Source organism: Sapajus apella, unplaced genomic scaffold (assembly GCF_009761245.1).
Source record: "Sapajus apella isolate SASKATOON/1434 unplaced genomic scaffold, GSC_monkey_1.0 scaffold60, whole genome shotgun sequence".
NCBI lineage: Eukaryota > Metazoa > Chordata > Mammalia > Primates > Cebidae > Sapajus > Sapajus apella.
Genome location: NW_022437000.1, coordinates 3,665,307 through 3,683,535, shown reverse-complemented (window position 1 = coordinate 3,683,535; position 18,229 = coordinate 3,665,307). Strand labels below are relative to the sequence as shown.

Here is an 18,229-nt window from a genome sequence, read left to right as displayed (position 1 = left end):
GTGACATGTCCATGACTCATCAGGCAAACCAAGTAAGAGAAAGGCAGCAGTAACCCATGGTCTCCAACATCCCCTCCTTTCCCAGAATACTTAAGTACTTAGGTATCATTTAATACTGACCATGTGTCAACTCACTACTGCAACTCCGGAAGAGAAAGAAATACGCTCACTCTTATTCAGGCAGTGACATGACTCAATATTCCAGTTCTCAGAAGTATTCAATGGTTAAAATACGTATCCTTCAGGAACCAGTGCAGCAATTTGCAACCTATGTTCCCCAGGGATCAAGGGCCCAGGAGGCTTCCTCCTAGGCTGCCTTAGGGACAGGAGGTCACCTCAGAGGTATGGCTCAGGAGTCTCCTTTGTTCCAGCCCTCTCCCTCTGAGCAGCCCTTTTTATATGGTTGATATATTATGGCTCTAGAGCATAGTAGTCCCCCCTTGTCCATGGTTTGCCATGGTTTCTGTTACCCACAGTCAACTGTGGCTCAAAAATATTAAATGGAACATACCAGAAACAAGCAATTCATAAGCATTAAGTTGCGATTGTACTGAGTCGTATAATGAAATCTCGCTCTGCCCTGCTGCATCCTACCCAGGATGTGACTCATCTCTCCATCCAGCATCTCCACACCACAAATGCCCCTGCCTGTGAGTCCTTTAATAGCCATCTGGGTGATAAGATCATCTGTCCAGGCGTCACACTGCTTGTGTTCAAGTCACTCTTATTTTACCTCATGATGGCCCCAAAGCACAAGAGTAGTGATGCTGGTAATCTGGAGGTGCCAAAGAGAAGCTGTACAGTGCTCCCTTTAAGTAAAAAGGTGGGAGATCTGGACTTAATAAGAAACAAAATTGTGTGCTGAGGCGGCTAAGATCTACGATAAGAATGAGTATTCTACCTATGACGTGAGGAAGGAAAAAGAAGGCTGCTAGTTTTGTTGTAGCGCCTCAACCTGGAAACCTCAACCTCAACCTGGAAAAGTTTTGGCCGGGGTGTGTGCTAAATGACTGAGATGGAAAAGGTATTCAATTTGTGGGCAGAAGAGGAACAGAAATGTGCTTCCATTGACAGCAACATGTTGCACTGAAAAGCATCGAACCTGAACAAAGATTTCGGCAGGAAATTCCCTGAAAGAAGTGATGCCAAGCCACTGACTGCAAGGGAGAGATGGTTATATGGGTTCGGGAATAGGGAAGGTCACTGGTAGCCCAATGTCTGTGTCATTCACCTTTCATCCTCTCCTCATGTAGTCATTGTACCATCTCACATCATCAGGTTGCCAGAGGGCTCATGAGGGTTTCCAGATGCCAGGGATACCCCAGCCCCAGCCAGTGTCCAGGTTCTGGACACCATCCCAAGAAAGAATTCAGGGACGCATCAGAATGGAATGAAAGGCAAGAAGCTTTTATTACAGAAAGGAAGCTCACATTTAGAGAAATGCAGGCACGCTGGTGAGAACCAGTCATGCCCAACAGACACTGGGTTTCTAGTTTTATGGATATTTCCTTAGGTAGTGGAATAATGATTAAGTATTCTGAAAAATGAGGGGGTTGGGGGAACTATGGTTACCGCCCCCTCTCTCTCTTACTTGGGTTTGCCTGAAGACTCATGGACATGTCACCCTGACTACAGATTTGGCCGTTTTCTCCTCCACATTTTGGATTTTGTTATCCTGAGATTTCTTTGCCTAGCTCCTGTTTTAGCTGTTGTTTGGCTTTTTCCATCTTCCTGTGACTACCCAGTGCCATTCCTATCTCAAGTCCAAGAAGAAGGGCAAATACAGCACCATAAGATACTTAGAGAAGCCATATTTGTATAACTTTGTTATAGCATACTGTTATGATTGTTCTATTTTAGCTATTGTTAATCTCTTACTGTGCCTAATTTATAAATTAAACATCATAGATAAGTATAGGAAAAATGTAGTATACATAAAATTTGGTACTAGCTGTGGTTTCTGGCACCCACTGTGGAGTTTGGAACATATTCCCTGCAGGTAAGGGGAGACTACCCTACAGTATTTTATTGTTGTTAACGTGAAGGCTGCTATCTGGTAATTTGTGCAGGTACTAGTAAAACTTTAGCCCCATAGATGCACACTACCTAGTTTACCTCAAGGAGCTCTAAATATATTTAGCTAAATATATTTAGCTACATGGACAACTGTGAGATCTTAAGAGGAAACACACTATTGAAAATATTTATGTGACTTTTGTTACATAAGACACTGTTTTGTTCCTGTGCTAAGTATACAGTTAGAACTGGATAAAGACAGCCAGAGTTCTTGGAACAGACTGTGTTCTCAGACATTAACTTTACGGAGAAAGGATACGTTTGGATCCATGGCATGTGACCTATCAGCAAGTTGGTTACCTGGAAGTGAACGGAAAGGATCTGATGGCCTCTACAGTCATCTCCGAGTCAAGCACTTGGAAATCAGGTCAGGTCTTCACCACACACAGGCCACGTCCGACACCACAGCCTGGTCTCCCCAGTCCTTATCCAGTGGGTGTCGCAGGCTTGGCTGGCCACTCCCTTCCGGTGGGTCTTGGAAACATCTCCATTTCTTATCCCACCTGTCCTTCTACTTCTTTTAGGCCTCCTTTGTGGACTCTCTTCTGCTACCTCTAAAAGACTGGTGCTGTCCACCAGGCAGAAAGGGTAGACAGGGTTCAGCTAGATACCGGAGCCTCTTTTACTCATGGGAAGAGTGTGTGGAGCCCTGGAGAAAAATGCCAAGGCCTGACCCAGAGACATAGGTCCACAGAGGACTTTGGAGTCTGCCTGTTAAGGCCAAGGAAGGGAGACAAGGAAATGAGAGTGAGGAGAGACAGCAGGGACAGTGGGCAGCTGTGCGAACAGGAGAATTCAAAAGAGCTCTGCAGAGAAACAGAACCAGTAGGATCTCTCTCTCCCCGTTTCTCCGAACCACAGTCTATAAGCTACACACCTGAGGATCATCCTTGCTGCTTTCCTCTCACTGCCCAAATAAAATTGATTAGGTCTCGTTAATATTACCCTCCACTGACCTCCAGTCCCACCACTCTTCTCAAGGTCTCCTGTGAGTGCATCAGTCTAGCTGCTTTTTCCTTGCCTCCATCTTACAATAGCCTGCCGACTTATTTCACATTTCTCCTTTCACATCATCCTTTTCTCTTCCACCGAATTCTTCATGCAATTTTCATATCACTGCTTCAATTCACATTGCCCAGCACCACCACTGTAGCTTTCAGGATAAACACCAAATCCTTTCCATGACACAGAGGGCCCTTGGTGGTCAGGACCCTCAGCTTCACGCCCTGGTACGTGCCACACTACAGCATGCATCCATTCATTGAGTAAGAGTACTACCCTTTTCAGCTGAAAATGACAAGTACTATTCTCTGTAAACACCTATTGCAAAAAAGTTTGTTGATCTAGATAGCATATCACTGGTTAAAGAAATTATACTGCTTTGTCCCCACACATAGCTATGCACACAACATGCAAAATAAACATTCATTGAGTAAGAGTACTACCATGATTTCTACTGGTACTAAGAGAACTGGTTCAGCTCTTTTTTTTTCTTTTCTCTTTTTGTGATTGTATAAAACAAAACTGGTAGACTTCAAGTAATTTTTATTAAGATTCTTTGTACAGTGGTTTTTCACCCAAGTGAACATCCTTCATAATCACTAGTTGTTAATGACTAACTGTTAACTTTTTGATGTTCTCTAGGATTAGCTGTTAACTTTTGCCAACTTAATAGGCACAGTTCAAAAATATGGAATACAAAGTATATTTTTAAGAAATAATTATTTAGTGGAGAATTACCTAAACAGATTTTTTATACTTGCTAAACTCACACCTTCTTGACCAACCGTGTACATTATTCAGGCCTGAAAGAATGCTTCAGGTTAAGATTGAATGAAAATGTAAGAGGTGATTCGATTCACGTTCATCTTTGACCAAAGCTGACAATTTCAGAATTAAAATTTGAATCTGTCTTTGCTTTCAAGTTTGGTCCTAATACTGCATAATTTTGTAGACTAGTTTTTTCCCCCTACCTTTCAAACTACAAAACGGAATGTTGGCACGCAAAGGTCACCTCAGCCAGCCAGTTTTTCACAAAACATGGCGTGGTGACATTTGAATTCAACCTTGTGTCTGCTGAGCTGCCCACCAGCCTCACTTTGACAGATCTGAGTATGATGGATGCAGATTTCCATCCAAAAGGTTTGGCTAGGCCTCAGCAGTAATATAACCTTTCTTAAAGGTTATTTTTAACCACTTGCTAAAAATTCCTAGAGGAAGAAAAAGTGACATGCCCTTTAGTAAAATGAATACAATAATATACCTACAATTGATACCTCTGCAGTAGAGTTTGGCCAATTGCCGAAGAACTTACTCCTTAATAACCAGGGGCTGTCCAGTCCCTGCCAGGCACCTTGAGTGAGGGCCTGAATTAAAGACTATGCTGAAACTAAGCCTAACTCAAATTCTGAAACAAAGAAAGGGGTGAGGGGAAAAAAGTCTCTAAGGCAGTTTTTGAAAACCCTCTATTATATTGTCAATTAGCTCTGATACTGTTTTTATAAAGTCAAACCAAATATAATGCAAAGGATTTATTCATTAGGAATATAATCGACTTGGTGAAGGTTAATCTAACAGTTAAACAATGTTTCGTTCTATTTTCCAAAGACTTTAATAGAATTCCACCCCTGAAAGACAAAGTAGAAGAAGTGCAATCAGCACATTGACTGGACCAACAAAATTAGCAGCACTCCATTTGAGATAATAACCCAAAATTATTTCCCAAATAAGACTCCATGTACTTTTAAAATTTGTTAGTGACTGGTTAAGAAAACAAACAAAAGAAAAGATTGTGCAAATATAATTAATCTAGTTGACAGAATTTTGGTAACACAGATTTTATTCTGACAGCATCAAAGCCAATGCATTGCCATTTTTAATTCACAAGTAAAAAGTGTATTATTCCAGGGTCCTCCAGTTATTAAAGTAATAAGAGTAATTAACAGCGCCATGCTGGGTACACATGGCTTGGACTGTACGTTTCTGGGTTTGGGTAAATGGGTGGCAGTGATCAAAGCCCTCTTCCTGAATCCCTGTTGCCTCACACTGTGGTAGCTGTGGCTACAGAGAGTCCCCAAAGACAACTCTGAAGAAGACATAAGCATCTGGGAAGATTTTCCCCACTCTTTCACAGGAGAATTAGAAACCTAAGTGATGGCCCTATGGCAATGCTCAGAGAAATTAACAGTGTAAACAAAGTGCAACTGAATATTATTTTTTTCTGAGTTCAAGGTAATGCTTTTGTCTAAAAGTCATTTGATTTTTTCAATATTTCTACTCCAAAAAGTAAATCTATTTCATTCATTTCTTTTTTTGAAAAACATTAGGTGTGATTTGTTTGTTACTTTACATTTAAAAAGAGTAATTTTTTCAAGCCATTTAACTAGTGTAAAACGCTAGGGGACAAAATGCCCATGTTTTGACAGGCTCGTCACTCAAGAAGAAAAAAAAAAAACCAAAAAACCCTACTACACTCTTTTGTTTAAGCTACTTATGCAAATGTTAATTTTATTATTATTTTTGTTTTGAGACAGAGTTTCACTGTCATTGCCCAGGCTGGAGTGCAATGGCTTGAGCTCAGCTCCCTGCAACTTCCATCTTCCAGGTTCAAGAGGCTCTCTTGTCTCTGCCTCCTGAGTTGCTGGGACTACAGGTGCCTGTCACTACACCTGGCTAATTTTTGGTATTTTTAGTAAAGAAGGGGTTTCATCACGTTGGCCAGGCTGGTCTCGAACTCCTCACCTCAGGTGACCCACGCACCTCCACCTCCCAAAGTGCTGAGATTACAGGCATGAGCCAGCCACCACGCCTGGCCAATATTTTTTTAAATGAATCTATTTGGTGTTAGCATCCATGTAGATGCTAAGCTTAGGTCCGCCTCAGAAAAACTGTTATTGTAAAACACATGACATGTGAAAACCTAATTAATATCTCAGTTTATAAATCAGTGCTCCCAGCTTTATTGCTTATACAATGATATCTAAAAGAAGAAAAGTATTCAAGGCAGAAGCCCCACACTGGAGGTTCTTAAATCTGTTTCCTGCCTCATTCTTTAGCTGTGTGAATGTAGAACATTTGACAATCAGGATGGGGGGCGGGGTGTCTGATATGTTTTCGTATATGGAGATGCAATATAAAAATTTCCCATTTTATGGATTTTTCTAGAAAGCACAGAGCATGACTTCAGATGCATTAAACTCTGTTAATATGACTGTTGCAATATGCTCACTGGCACACGTGCACTGCGGGGAGATGGTGGTGGTGAGCTTAGGGCTCCGTGAGGATTCCCATGTGCACCACGTTGCCAGAGGGCATAAATACTCCTGGCTCCAAGCTGGTAAGTCAGAGCATCTGTGCCTTCCAGCCATGAACATTATTTTAGGTCCAAGAACCTGGGGCACTCAAGAAAATGAGTTGGGTTGAAACAATACTTGCAAAAAGTAACATTTTAATAAATACTATATACAAAATCTTTAAAGAAAAACTTTATAGATTTTGATGTAGTATAAAATTACATATTTTATTAAAATTTCCCCATCCGGCTTTCAATCATATAGGATTTATGATAGATATGGGTGAATAGATGGGTGGGTAGACAGAAAAATGATTGGATGGTGAATACTTCGTATATACAACGCAGGATATTGTTTGGAGCAAAAATGCCAGGCCCTACTTCTCAAAGGTGAGACTTGAAATAACAGAATGAAGGCAGAAGCCCTTTCTCTTGAGGGAAAGTCATACAATTTTAACCCTTTGTTAGAAGAGACCCTTCTTGATCATGGACTTTGGCCAATGAAGAATTCTAGATAAAAGTGCCTAGGGGACAGGATGGCACACACACAAAAAAGTAAAATGCATTGAGAAAAGATGGGAAATCAATCTGGAGAATGGGAATGGGTCCAAATACTTCAGTCTCTAGAATAACTAGTATGAACTTTGTAATGCAGAAATCTGAAGAAAATAGAGGTTCATGATAAGGGGTCATGTTTGTATTTTAGGGAGATAATGTTAGCAGTCATACAAAGAAAACTTAGAAAATGCTGAAACATTGTGCACAAATAATGAAAATGGATAGTAAGGGACAGACCTGAGGGACAGTCCTTAAGTCCAATGGAAGGTCCTGATGGATGACTGAAGGAAAGGGACAGAGGAGCACGGCCAGCGTGGGAAGCTGGGAGCACAGTGAGAATCTTGCCTGAGTGAATTCAGGAGAAAAGACAAGAAATTTAGCTGGAGGGGAGGCAGTTCACAGAATTTAGAAAGTGTTAATATTGAAGACGCTGTGAAATATTCAAGCAAAGAAATGTCTTATAAATTTTTGGAAATATAGGTCTGCCATTTCAGAGAGAGGCTGCTGTTGTATATTTATGAGGCACCCGCAAAGTCAACAACCTGAAGAATGGGTGAAGAGAAAAAGGGATCATTAATATTTAAAGCCTCAGTGAAGGAAGCTGAACCAAAGAAGGGAAGCAAAAAGGATTGTCGGAATCCTGTTAGCGGGGTCAGCATAGGCGGGTGCTCCGGAAGCCCAAGGAAAAGCGGGTCTTTAAGAAATGGGGGAGAAAACATTGGATCAAATGTTATAGAAAACCATTATTAGTGTAGCCAAAAAAAGTAGCATACAATTTGCCAAATAAAAAGTCCACATTGCCAAATAAGGCAGCATCATTATATTTAGGAAAAGTTTGATTGTGATATGCCAGACAGTGGATGAGAGCAGTTGAAAGTTAAAGACATTGGAGATAACCCAGTGGATAAAGTCAACCCCCTCTTTCTTGTATCCCTATTTTGGGGGTGGAATCCTAAATTGAGGTGTATGGAGAGAATTTCGTAGTTTCATCATGAGAAGAAGGAAGAAGATATTGCTTAAACAGGAAGGTGTGGTGAAAAGGAGGAATTTTAGGATGAGGGAAATAAGTGCATATATGGCCTAAAAGAAGAAAAGATAGAGAAGGTTTCCTTAAGGGCCCTAAGAATAAACAGAAGCCTAATGACAGAGGGAGTGATAGCTGTTCCTCTCTCTTCCCACGCATGACAAAGTGCACACAGCTCTGATGATTCTCTACCTGCAGTCACAGAAATTCCCAAGCAAATACACAAAGGTGCTGGGATCTCAGGGAGGACACTGTAGGTGTCCTGTAATCCTGACATTGCTGCCCAGGGGAACAGCCTGGAAAGTGCTGGGGGTCTGCATGATGGGCAGATGCCTCAGGAAAGAAAGAGTATCCTTGCACCCAGGAAGAGTGCACACATCCTGCCTCTGTTTACCCATGTCTCTAGAAGCAGACACCATCACTGGGCCCTGAATCTCACACTGAAGAAAACTACATCCCAGAAAGTATCCACAGTTTAATTTTAAAGTCCTTCATTAGAATTTCAAGCACAGAGTTTAGCATGTGGGCGACAATGAAAATCTTGAACTGACTTGAATGGACTAGAAAACTCTCATCAGCGATAACCACTACACAAGCAGGCAATGAGTGAGTTAGCCAGGTTGTATGTAAACTTCCGTTTCTGGTACCTTACCACAAACAGACATATTTTGCTGCTGTTCTCAGGTAGAGCAGTTGCGTTAATTACGCTCCCTAGTACACGGTGCATTGTGTTCAGCAATGGTTGCAAGATTTCTCCTTTCTTGTTTAGCTCTGTTTTTGTTCTCTTGTCTGTGTCTTCATCTCAATTCCTCTTTCTCCCAATAGACATCTACCTCCTCTAATAATGTGTTTGAAATAGATCCTCCAATATGTGTGTGTCCTTGTAAAATAGTGTTGTTTGTAATTTACATAAGATTGTACAAAAAATTTCCCTGCTGTTTACCTTTTCATCTCGGTACTGTTTTTAAAATCCATCCATGTTGCTGAATGTATAGTCTGTCACTACAATGCAAATTAGCTCAGACATAAATGGTAAAGAGGGGAATGATGTCAAGATAACAAGTTAACATAGCTTCATATGCAATTTGCCCAGCTTTCTCTTGTTTATGACCATCAAATAAGAGCTACTGAGCACAAAACATACAAATCCAGGTGAAAGATGCAAGCATTGAGGACCACAGTAGCGTTCCCAACATCCGTATACCTCACATGCTTCCTCTTGTCTTGGCTTAACCACCTCTTCCACGGGCACGTTGATACATGCTTCTCTTCAATCTTTGTGCCTTTTATTCCATCTCCAAATTCAGCAGGCTAAGCAATCATACTTTCTCCCACCATTTACATTTAATTAAGATAAATCCTTATGTGGACCTTAATAGTTTTGTAGTAGTCAAAATCTGATATTTCTTAGCTGTAAATACAACCAGTAGAATAATTATTGCTATTCACAGTATTTTTGAGAATGACAGTACATAACGTTTTGAGTGGCCTGCCCCAATCCTATTTTTCTCCCAAGCTGCTATTTTTAGGGTATGACTTTGCTGAACATGAGGTTTTGAGTATTCAAATCTCATTTAAAACAGAAAAATCTGTACATCAAAACCATTGTGTCTAGGTTGCGTAGCGAGTTAATCGTGAACCTCCATATGCATCTTCAATATTTACTTACCACTGACCTAGTCATTCATATTAAGGTCATCTCCAAATTCCCAAACATTCAATGATTAAGTATAAATTCTAACAGGAGACCGTTTCTTTCCTCAAGGAGCTTATTTAGACGAGGAGCGAATATATTCATAACAGAATGAAGAACACAAAATAATTCCAGGTAAATGGCACAGTAAATTAACGGAAAATTACAATATATTTTTATATTTCATGAATAGTGTTAGGAAAATTGGTGGCTCTTTTGGTAGACAGCATTACTGTTGTGATATTCACCGTCGCTTCTGAATGCATTTCTGCCAGGTCTATTTCTAAGGAAGGTTAATGCTTTCCACTCATGTTCATTAGTGTTGGTCATATGATTTGCCTTGTGCAGTAAAATTCAGTGGAAGTAATTGTGCTAGATCTGAGAAGCGGCATTCACAACCAAGGTGCGGATCTACCGTCTCTTGTTAATTTCCTGGCAGATCCTCTTAAAGGACTAGCCTAAGAAGACATAGAACACAGCCTTACCCAACCTAGGGAGTTGCAAGCCACTGAATTTGGGGTGTTTGTTACTGTAGCTTAAACCAGCCTAAGCTGATAGAGCTATTCATTTGGAATGGAGAGGGAAGAAAGTTAGAGCCCTACTTATAACCATAAATTCACCAATTAAGGTAAAATTATAAAAGCATTAGGAAAAAAATAGGATGTTTTTCAATATGTCCACATGACAAGTCTTTCTAAATAAAGTGTACAATCCAGTGGCCATAAAGAAGAAGCAGAGATTTTGAGCTATCTAAAAATTTAATGTACAACAAACAACACATCTAGTTATACAAACTTGGGGACAAAATCTGCAGTATACATAAAAAGCAGATGATTTATAACTATAATGTTAATAGGGATCTTAATCCAAATTAATATGAAAAATAAATTGGAAAAGTAGACTAAAACTAACAATACAAAAAGAAAAAATGACAATTGCCAAAGAATATGAAAACATGCTCAAGCTCACTAGCAATAAAAAAGGAAATCCAAACAATAAGAACACATTTTAACCTTCAGATGGTCTCAAATAATCTGGAAGGGAACTTGCTAAAATTAAAATATTAATGGTGGTTACCTCTAATGGGAGGAAAGCTGGAAAGGGGAGAAGTATGAACCATAATTCTCTTATTCTTACTCTCTACAGTTCTATACTATTTCATTTTTTTCACCATGAAATGTTAGGCCACTGAGTTTAACATACATTTAATTAAAAAGTAATGGAATAGGATGAATGACCAAGAAAGGCTTCATAGCATAGGTGTGGCTTGGGCTTAAGGGATAAAAAGAACTTGGAGCAACAGCTCTCAATGGGAGTATATTCTTCCCTAGCGGACATTTGGCACTGACCGTAGGCATTTTCAGGTATTCAAGGGAGGGGTGCTCCTGGCATCTAGTGGAGAGGAAACCCAGGGATGCTCCTATCCTACAGTGTACAGAACAGCCACCGACGCCAGAGAACCATGTTGTCTAAAATATCAACAGCCCCACGGTTAAGAACCCTTATTTAGAAAAAGGCAAGGGGTGCCTGCCTCAAAAGGAGAACGGCCTGAGCAGAGGCAGCGAAGAAAGAACGCTGAGAGTGTGAACAGTCGGCAGTGATTACACAAGTTCCTCTGGAGAGGAGGGCTCAGTACTCTCAGGGGGCCACTCAGCACTCCATTAATACACTCCTAAGAATTTTATACTCTTCAGGGCACAAAGCAGAAGGAAATGAGGAAAACAGCGTCAAAGCTGTTTTGGTTGACTTGCATTACTTCAGACTTATTCCATTTAATTTTATACCCTGTGATTATTTAAAAGGTTTCCATTTTAATCAAGACTATTTACTGCATTTTGGAAGTCTGTTCTGCATAAAAATATCACATGTATATAATGACATTTTGAATGTCCAATTTGATGCTGTTTTAAAAAATGGGTTATACACAAAAAGATTAGTAAATATCGATTCTATCTAATGAGCTGGATTAGTGAGGCCTAGCATGAGAGGGAAATGATTAAGAGAATAAAACATTCATTTCCTGCAAAATTCCTGCCATGAAGTATCAAGATATGCTCTGATTAGGGATTTCCTTGCAGAAGGTAAACCTGGGAATCACTAGATCCAAAACTGTTGATCAGGATGATCAAATGTCTTCCTATGGAAACCCAAATAGATATTCCTGTCTCTGCAGCTCTTTTGCAGAATGAAATTTTGGTCCGAGAAGCTCTACTAGGTTAACTGTGAAAGGGAAATGAATGTGACTTCCTTTGTCAAATACTTTTGCAGACCCTGCTGTACATGGATGATTTCATAGGGAAAAGGTCTTGCTCTGACCAAAATCACATTTTTTACTGATTTAGACTGGATTGTCAGTATACAGAGGATGGGACACAACCATTTACATTTCACAAAGATATTTCTGGGCTGTACCATGACTCTCCCAAGATTTGAATTCCCAATTATCTCGTTTACAGGCGATACTATCCAGAAAGCCTCTTTGATTTAGCAAGGTAAACCTTGTACTTTGACAAAATGCACCAAGAAATTTCAATGTTGGCCTAACCTGGCAGATACTCCAAGCAAATGCATCTCAATAGTCCAGTGAGACCATTTGAAACATCTTCAGTAACTGGAGAAAGAAGGAAGAGGCATTCATCTCCCTTAGCATGGCAGCTACAAATGTGCTGGTCGTTAGCTCAGAGGAACAGAGAATTGTGTTAATGAGACCAAGGTCACAGGTCTAATTCCTGTGTGGCCCACTTAATTCTCATCTGTTATGTGGCCAAAGCATCTATGAAAGTAAAGCTCCTTGAGCTCAACACGATCCAATGGGAAATTGCTGATGAAACAATTTGCAGATGAAACAAGGAAGAGTACCATGTTTTCAGATGAGTTAAGAATGGCGTACACAGGAGTCCGTCAACTCATCACTTTTCACACGGCATTTCTTGAAAGTTGTCCTAAAAATCTACATTTAATTGGCTAAAGTAATCACGTTGTGGAAATAGGACACTTTAGTAAAAACAGACAATGACAATTGAATATCCAACGTATGTATTGTCACATAGATGAATAACTTTTGACTTATTTTCTTACTTCTCATCTGCTTTCCTTATTTTCATAGGCATAGCCCAGATTGAAAAGTATTAGAAAGTAGTGAGAGAAATTCCAAAGATTACACTTTATATGTTACATTCATTTAGTCTTTTTTATGTTTTATTTTTAAGACAGAGTCGCATTCTGTCTCCAGGCTGGACTGCAGTGGCATGATCTTGTCTCTCTGCATCCTCTGCCTGCAGAGTTCCAGTGATTCTAGTGCCTCAAGCTCCCAAGGAGCTGGGGTTTCAGGCACACACCACCATGCCTGGCTAATTTTCGTATTTTTAGTAGACATAGCGTTTCATCATGTTGGCCAGGCTGGTCATTGTCTTAATAATGAGATGGTTAATACATTCAGTCCACCATAGTCTCCCTTACCAAAATTTTACCAATAGTACTCTCATATCTTGCTTCTCAAAGTGCAGTCCATGAACCAACATCACCTCAGAACATGTTAAAAATTCAGAGCCTTGGGCTTCACCTGAGACAAATTAAAAATCTGTACATTGACAAGATGCCCAGGTGAGCCAGGTGCATAAAAGCTTGGGAAGCACTGCTCTAAGAGATCTAGTGAATGCTGTGGTCCACGTTACATCTATAGAGTCATCTATCCTCAGTAACCATTCTTTGATGTACCAGCCACCTGTTTTATAAGGTTGATAACACCACCAGGCTGTTGAGTTGTTTCATGAAAAGGTTCAGGGCTCACTAGAATTTCATGTGGTATCACGGTTATCCAGATGTCTAAACCATCAGCAGGAGAGAGTAACCAACAAAGGTTTTCCAGTTCAACATATTCCTTTATGTGTGAAAATCAAAGGCTGCTGTTGAATATAAATAGAACATCTTACATATTTGTTGGCTAACCAGGTAAAATTTCATGGCTTATTTGTGGTATCATTTTAAGTGCTCACAGCCTGTAAAAGTGCCATTTGGATCTGCTGCACTGTGGTTTGAACATTGGAAAATAACATTTTGTGAATGTACTTGTTAGCTAATAAAAATTGTTAATATTATATTAAAATACTGTAGTTTTGATAGCTTCATGCACAAGTAGCCCTTTTCAAAAGTTTGGAACCAATGATTTCCCATAGGACAGAGACCACTGCATACATCACACCTTTTAAATAAATTGTTATTTAAAGATTTGATCAAAAATAATGTACCAAGTATTTTAACTCTATTAGCCAAGAATGAAACAACTCTTAGGAAGAGTAGCGGTTTTATTGCAACGTATCGAAAGCACTGAAAAAGTATTGAGTATTTTTAGCTCAGTACTTTTGTTTCAATATCTAACGACAAATGTATATGATTAAAATCTCACTCGCATTCGAGACGTACATTTTTCTTCGAAATGCTTACTGCACAGAATACATTTCTAACCTACGTTATAACTTGCTCTGTTGTCTAGTTTTCAAAAATTGCCTAATAGGTTTTGAAGTGTTATGTTGTGCTACGTCTTTTCAGAGATGGACAAAATACAAAGTCCATGAAAAGTAACGAGTGATTTCTTTGATCTAATAAAAATCAGTAAAGCTGATTTTTGTTTTCCTTCTTCGGCGATTTGTCTATTGCAAACACTTCCATGTTAGGAACACAGCCTCCTCCTTGTTTGATCTTCTGTGACCAGGTGTAGCCATGCCTTCTGTCTAGACCTCTGAACGCCTGTGTACTGGGATATTGACAGGCAGGAGCTAATGCTACAAACTTCCAGGGCCTGGAAGCGTCAGGGAGGAAGGGCTTACCAAGTAACAAGCCAGCGAGTTACCATGAAAGCAGACTAACAGTTAAACTGGCAGGCTCACAGTTGAGACCAGCCAGACACACTCTACGCTGCCTTCATCTTTCTTTGCCACAGGCCACCACCACATTCCACACTCATTTTCAAAAACATGGTTAGAGCAGGTTTATGCCTCTTCTGATTTGGCAGATGCACTATATATTTAATGTGATGAAAGCACATTGTCATTAAATCCACAAACAGTTGAAAGTAGACAAAGGAACTTTAAAGTGAAAATGTACGACCTTTTCTCATCACAAACACAGAAGTCTCAGCAATTCTCTTAGGAAGATGAAGGGAAGAGGGAGAACCCTGGACTGAGTTTCTGTACTGATTCCAGCAAACTGTCAAGCCACAGTGGATGAGAGGTCCTGGATACCATCCCTGCAGATCCTGACTCCTGGGAGACAAATGCATTTATATGACTTGAATGAGGTTAACTTTTGGTCTTGGACCTCTGACATTATTTGAATTTTCTTAAATAAAGGTTTTTCTATACACATTGGTCTAGACCTCATATCACGCCTGGAGGGTGGCCAGGCGTGGCAGCTCATGCCTGAAGTCCCAGCATTTTGGGAGGCCAAGAGGAGGGATAGATCAAACCCAGGAGTTCAAGACCAGCCTGGGCAACATAGGGAGACTCTGTCTCTACAAAAAAAAAAAAAAAAAAAAAATACACAAGTTAGTTGGGTGTGATGCCATGCGTTTGTAGTCCCAGCTTCTCAGAAGGCTGAAACAGGAGAATCATTTGAGCTCAGAAGATTGAAGCTGCAGTGGGCTGAGTTTACACCACTAGACTCCAGCCTAGGCAACAGATGGAAAGCCTGTCTCAGATAAATAAATAATAATAAAAAGAAACTTGGAGGTCAAATTTATGTCTCCCTGAGGTTCATCTTTTTTCAGTATGCAGACAAAATACTCTATCAAGTTTAGGCCTTTGGAATTTACCGTGACTGTTTACAATTTTAATAGCTATAGGTTGTGTAGAAGTTAGCAATTGAAAAACCACCTTTCAACAGGCTCTCAAAGTGCATTTACAAACTAAGTTAATATAAGTGCTAAAGATAAACCCGTTCCCCTCCCTTACTTTTCTCCCCAGACTAACTGTTGGAACATTCCAAGGCTTTGCCTCAGTAGAAACTCAGCTGAAGACAAAGACAAAAAAGTCAGGTTAAAGTTTATAAAATGCATCTGTTACATTTCTGACATAAAATAGGTACTTCCAAGAAAAAATGGGGTATAATACGGCTGTTTTAGTCTTTCAAATTTTACCTTGGGAAACAAAAAGTGTTGTAAGACTTTTGATGGGTCCTACTTATCACCTTTATTCAAGAGTGACAGCACAACTTTCATGCATACATTTATTCTTTACATTTATATCACGAAAGCCACTGGACAAATGCACAGAAAGTTCATGCACTGCCTGCCTGACTTTCTTAGTGACATTCCAGAAAGCACCGTGACGAAACACAGCCTTGTACAATGATGTTTCATTTGCATCAAAACCATCCATTGTCACTCGGTTTCACGTAATACCATTTGCTAATCTTAGTAGTGGGTAAGAACACAGTGCTCTAAAAACTGTGAGGAACAATGTATCTGCTTCCCAAACAATGCAGAAAATTTAATGTTTATACACATTTAAATACATGTATTATGCCAAATTGCAGAATCAACACAAAAATCTTCAATCCTACAATTTTTAACCCAATAATTAAAAGATTTTGTATGTAGAAACATGTATGTTTTATACATATAATGCACAAAATCTAGCAAGTATATTTTTATACCATTCTCGTTGGCATGACTAAAATATCAATCTATAATTTAAGCTATATAGTACAAAGCTTTTTTTTTTAATTGTTGGTATTAACCATTCCTCTTAAACTGAAAATTTTTAAATCAATGACTTTTGAATTATGATGTAAGCATCAAAGATGATGTGCCATGGAACAGATGTTTATAAAATGAAACTATCTTTTAAACATCAATAAAAAGTAAAGCTCTTACAATATTTACGATACCTCAAAAACATGGAATCATAAAATTTTAGAGCTTGAAGAGATATTTGGGATTCATAGTTCAACGTCATCATTTTAAAAATGAGGAATTGGAGAGCTGGAAAGGTTAATTGACTTTCTCATTCTCAAGGTCACAGAAGTTGTTAGTGGCAGAGTGGGAATTAAACATCCCAGACGATCCACATGGCCTTCCCCTCACAAGGGGTTTGGCATTTTGACTCTGCTGCAATGATATTCTTACAGATACACACACCTGGCTCCACTTCCGTGCTTCTACTGAGAAGAAAATAAATTGTACATAGGCCCTTTCATTATTCCAGGGCCATACTTCTCTGACACAACTTCCTGCCCCATAAACCAGGAGGGCTAAGTCTGTCCTGTAACGGGCTAGAAGTCAATCCATGAACATTGACATGAAATCACTTTGTGGAAATATTGAAATATAGAAATCTTCCTGGGCAAGTGTCAGGGAGAAACTAAGTTTGTAAGGTCTTCTAGTCCCACAGTGTCTATGGGAACATCTCAGAAGCTGGGTAAAGTCACAAAGTTATCCAGCAATCCAGTTAATAGGTTAATAATAATCGATTAATTAATGTGCACTTAAGTAAAAAGAAACTCAAAAACCTTCCTCAGAACATTTCTATATATGTAGTATCAAAAAGAATGCCTGCCATTTGGTAGATTTATTATAAATAAAATCTATATTGCTGTTCATTAGTGGATTAATAAATCCATAAATAAAAATAGGTCCACACACTAACTACTGAAACCAGTGTGACTGGAGGCAAAGGCTGGCAGGCTTCTGGGATCTACAGCTTGGTTTCTGCCTGGTAACTCAGCTGAGAGCCCAGATCCAGGCGCCAGTCAGCAGGATTGGAAGGCTGCCTGGGATGTGTATATCCAGGAATCATCTAAAACAGAGCATGGTTAATGATCTGAACACACCTCAAAACCAAGGGAAAAGAAAAGAACTTGCAGCCAATCGATACTGGTGTATGAAAAAGAAATGGGTGTTTGGAGATCTTGACTGGTAGGAAATTAAATCATTATTCCTTTTGATGTTATGCATTTAGAAATAATAGATGTGTTTAAATGTTCTAGATGCTGCACTCACCCTTCTTTCCTGCCACTGTTTAATACTATGACAGGTAAGTTGTAATTTGCACAGATCATTAAATTTCTTCTTGCTCTTATGCTGTGTCCAGATATAGCATAAGATATGGCATATCCAGATATGGCATAAGATCAAGAACACAGAGGAGAGTAAGAGGTAAGAAGTGTAGCTCTAGATCAGGTCTCCAACGTTTTTGGCCATGAATCCTTTTGGCAGTCTAATGGACTCATAGTTCATGGACTCAAAATGTATTGTCTCATTGTAGAATAAAGTTGATAAATATGTAAAATATAAATTTAAAGATAATATTTAATAAAGATAATGAAAATAATAAAGATGAATATAAAAATAAGATGCTAAAAAGGAAAACAATTATATTGAAACATATCAATATATTTGAAATATGTATATAAATATATTAAAGAGAAGCTACTATAATTTCTCAATAACAAGTAAATGATATTTTAAGATGTTCACAACAACTGTTTCATGATAGAAAAACATTTTTTATATTTACAGGTAATAAAATCCACAATTTCTGCTGATGCTTCTGTGGTGGGTCTGCATACATAATCACCGAAAATGTTCCAT

At 39.2% G+C, this 18,229-nt stretch overlaps 1 long non-coding RNA gene across 1 annotated transcript; it reads left to right on the top strand.

The window, feature by feature from the left end:
• The first annotated feature begins 691 nt into the window (after positions 1 to 691).
• On the top strand, positions 692 to 15,532 carry LOC116528784. Its single transcript, XR_004259197.1, has 3 exons — positions 692 to 823; positions 4,711 to 4,715; positions 15,523 to 15,532. It is a non-coding gene; the product is annotated as an uncharacterized LOC116528784 (long non-coding RNA).
• The last annotated feature ends 2,697 nt before the right edge of the window (positions 15,533 to 18,229 follow it).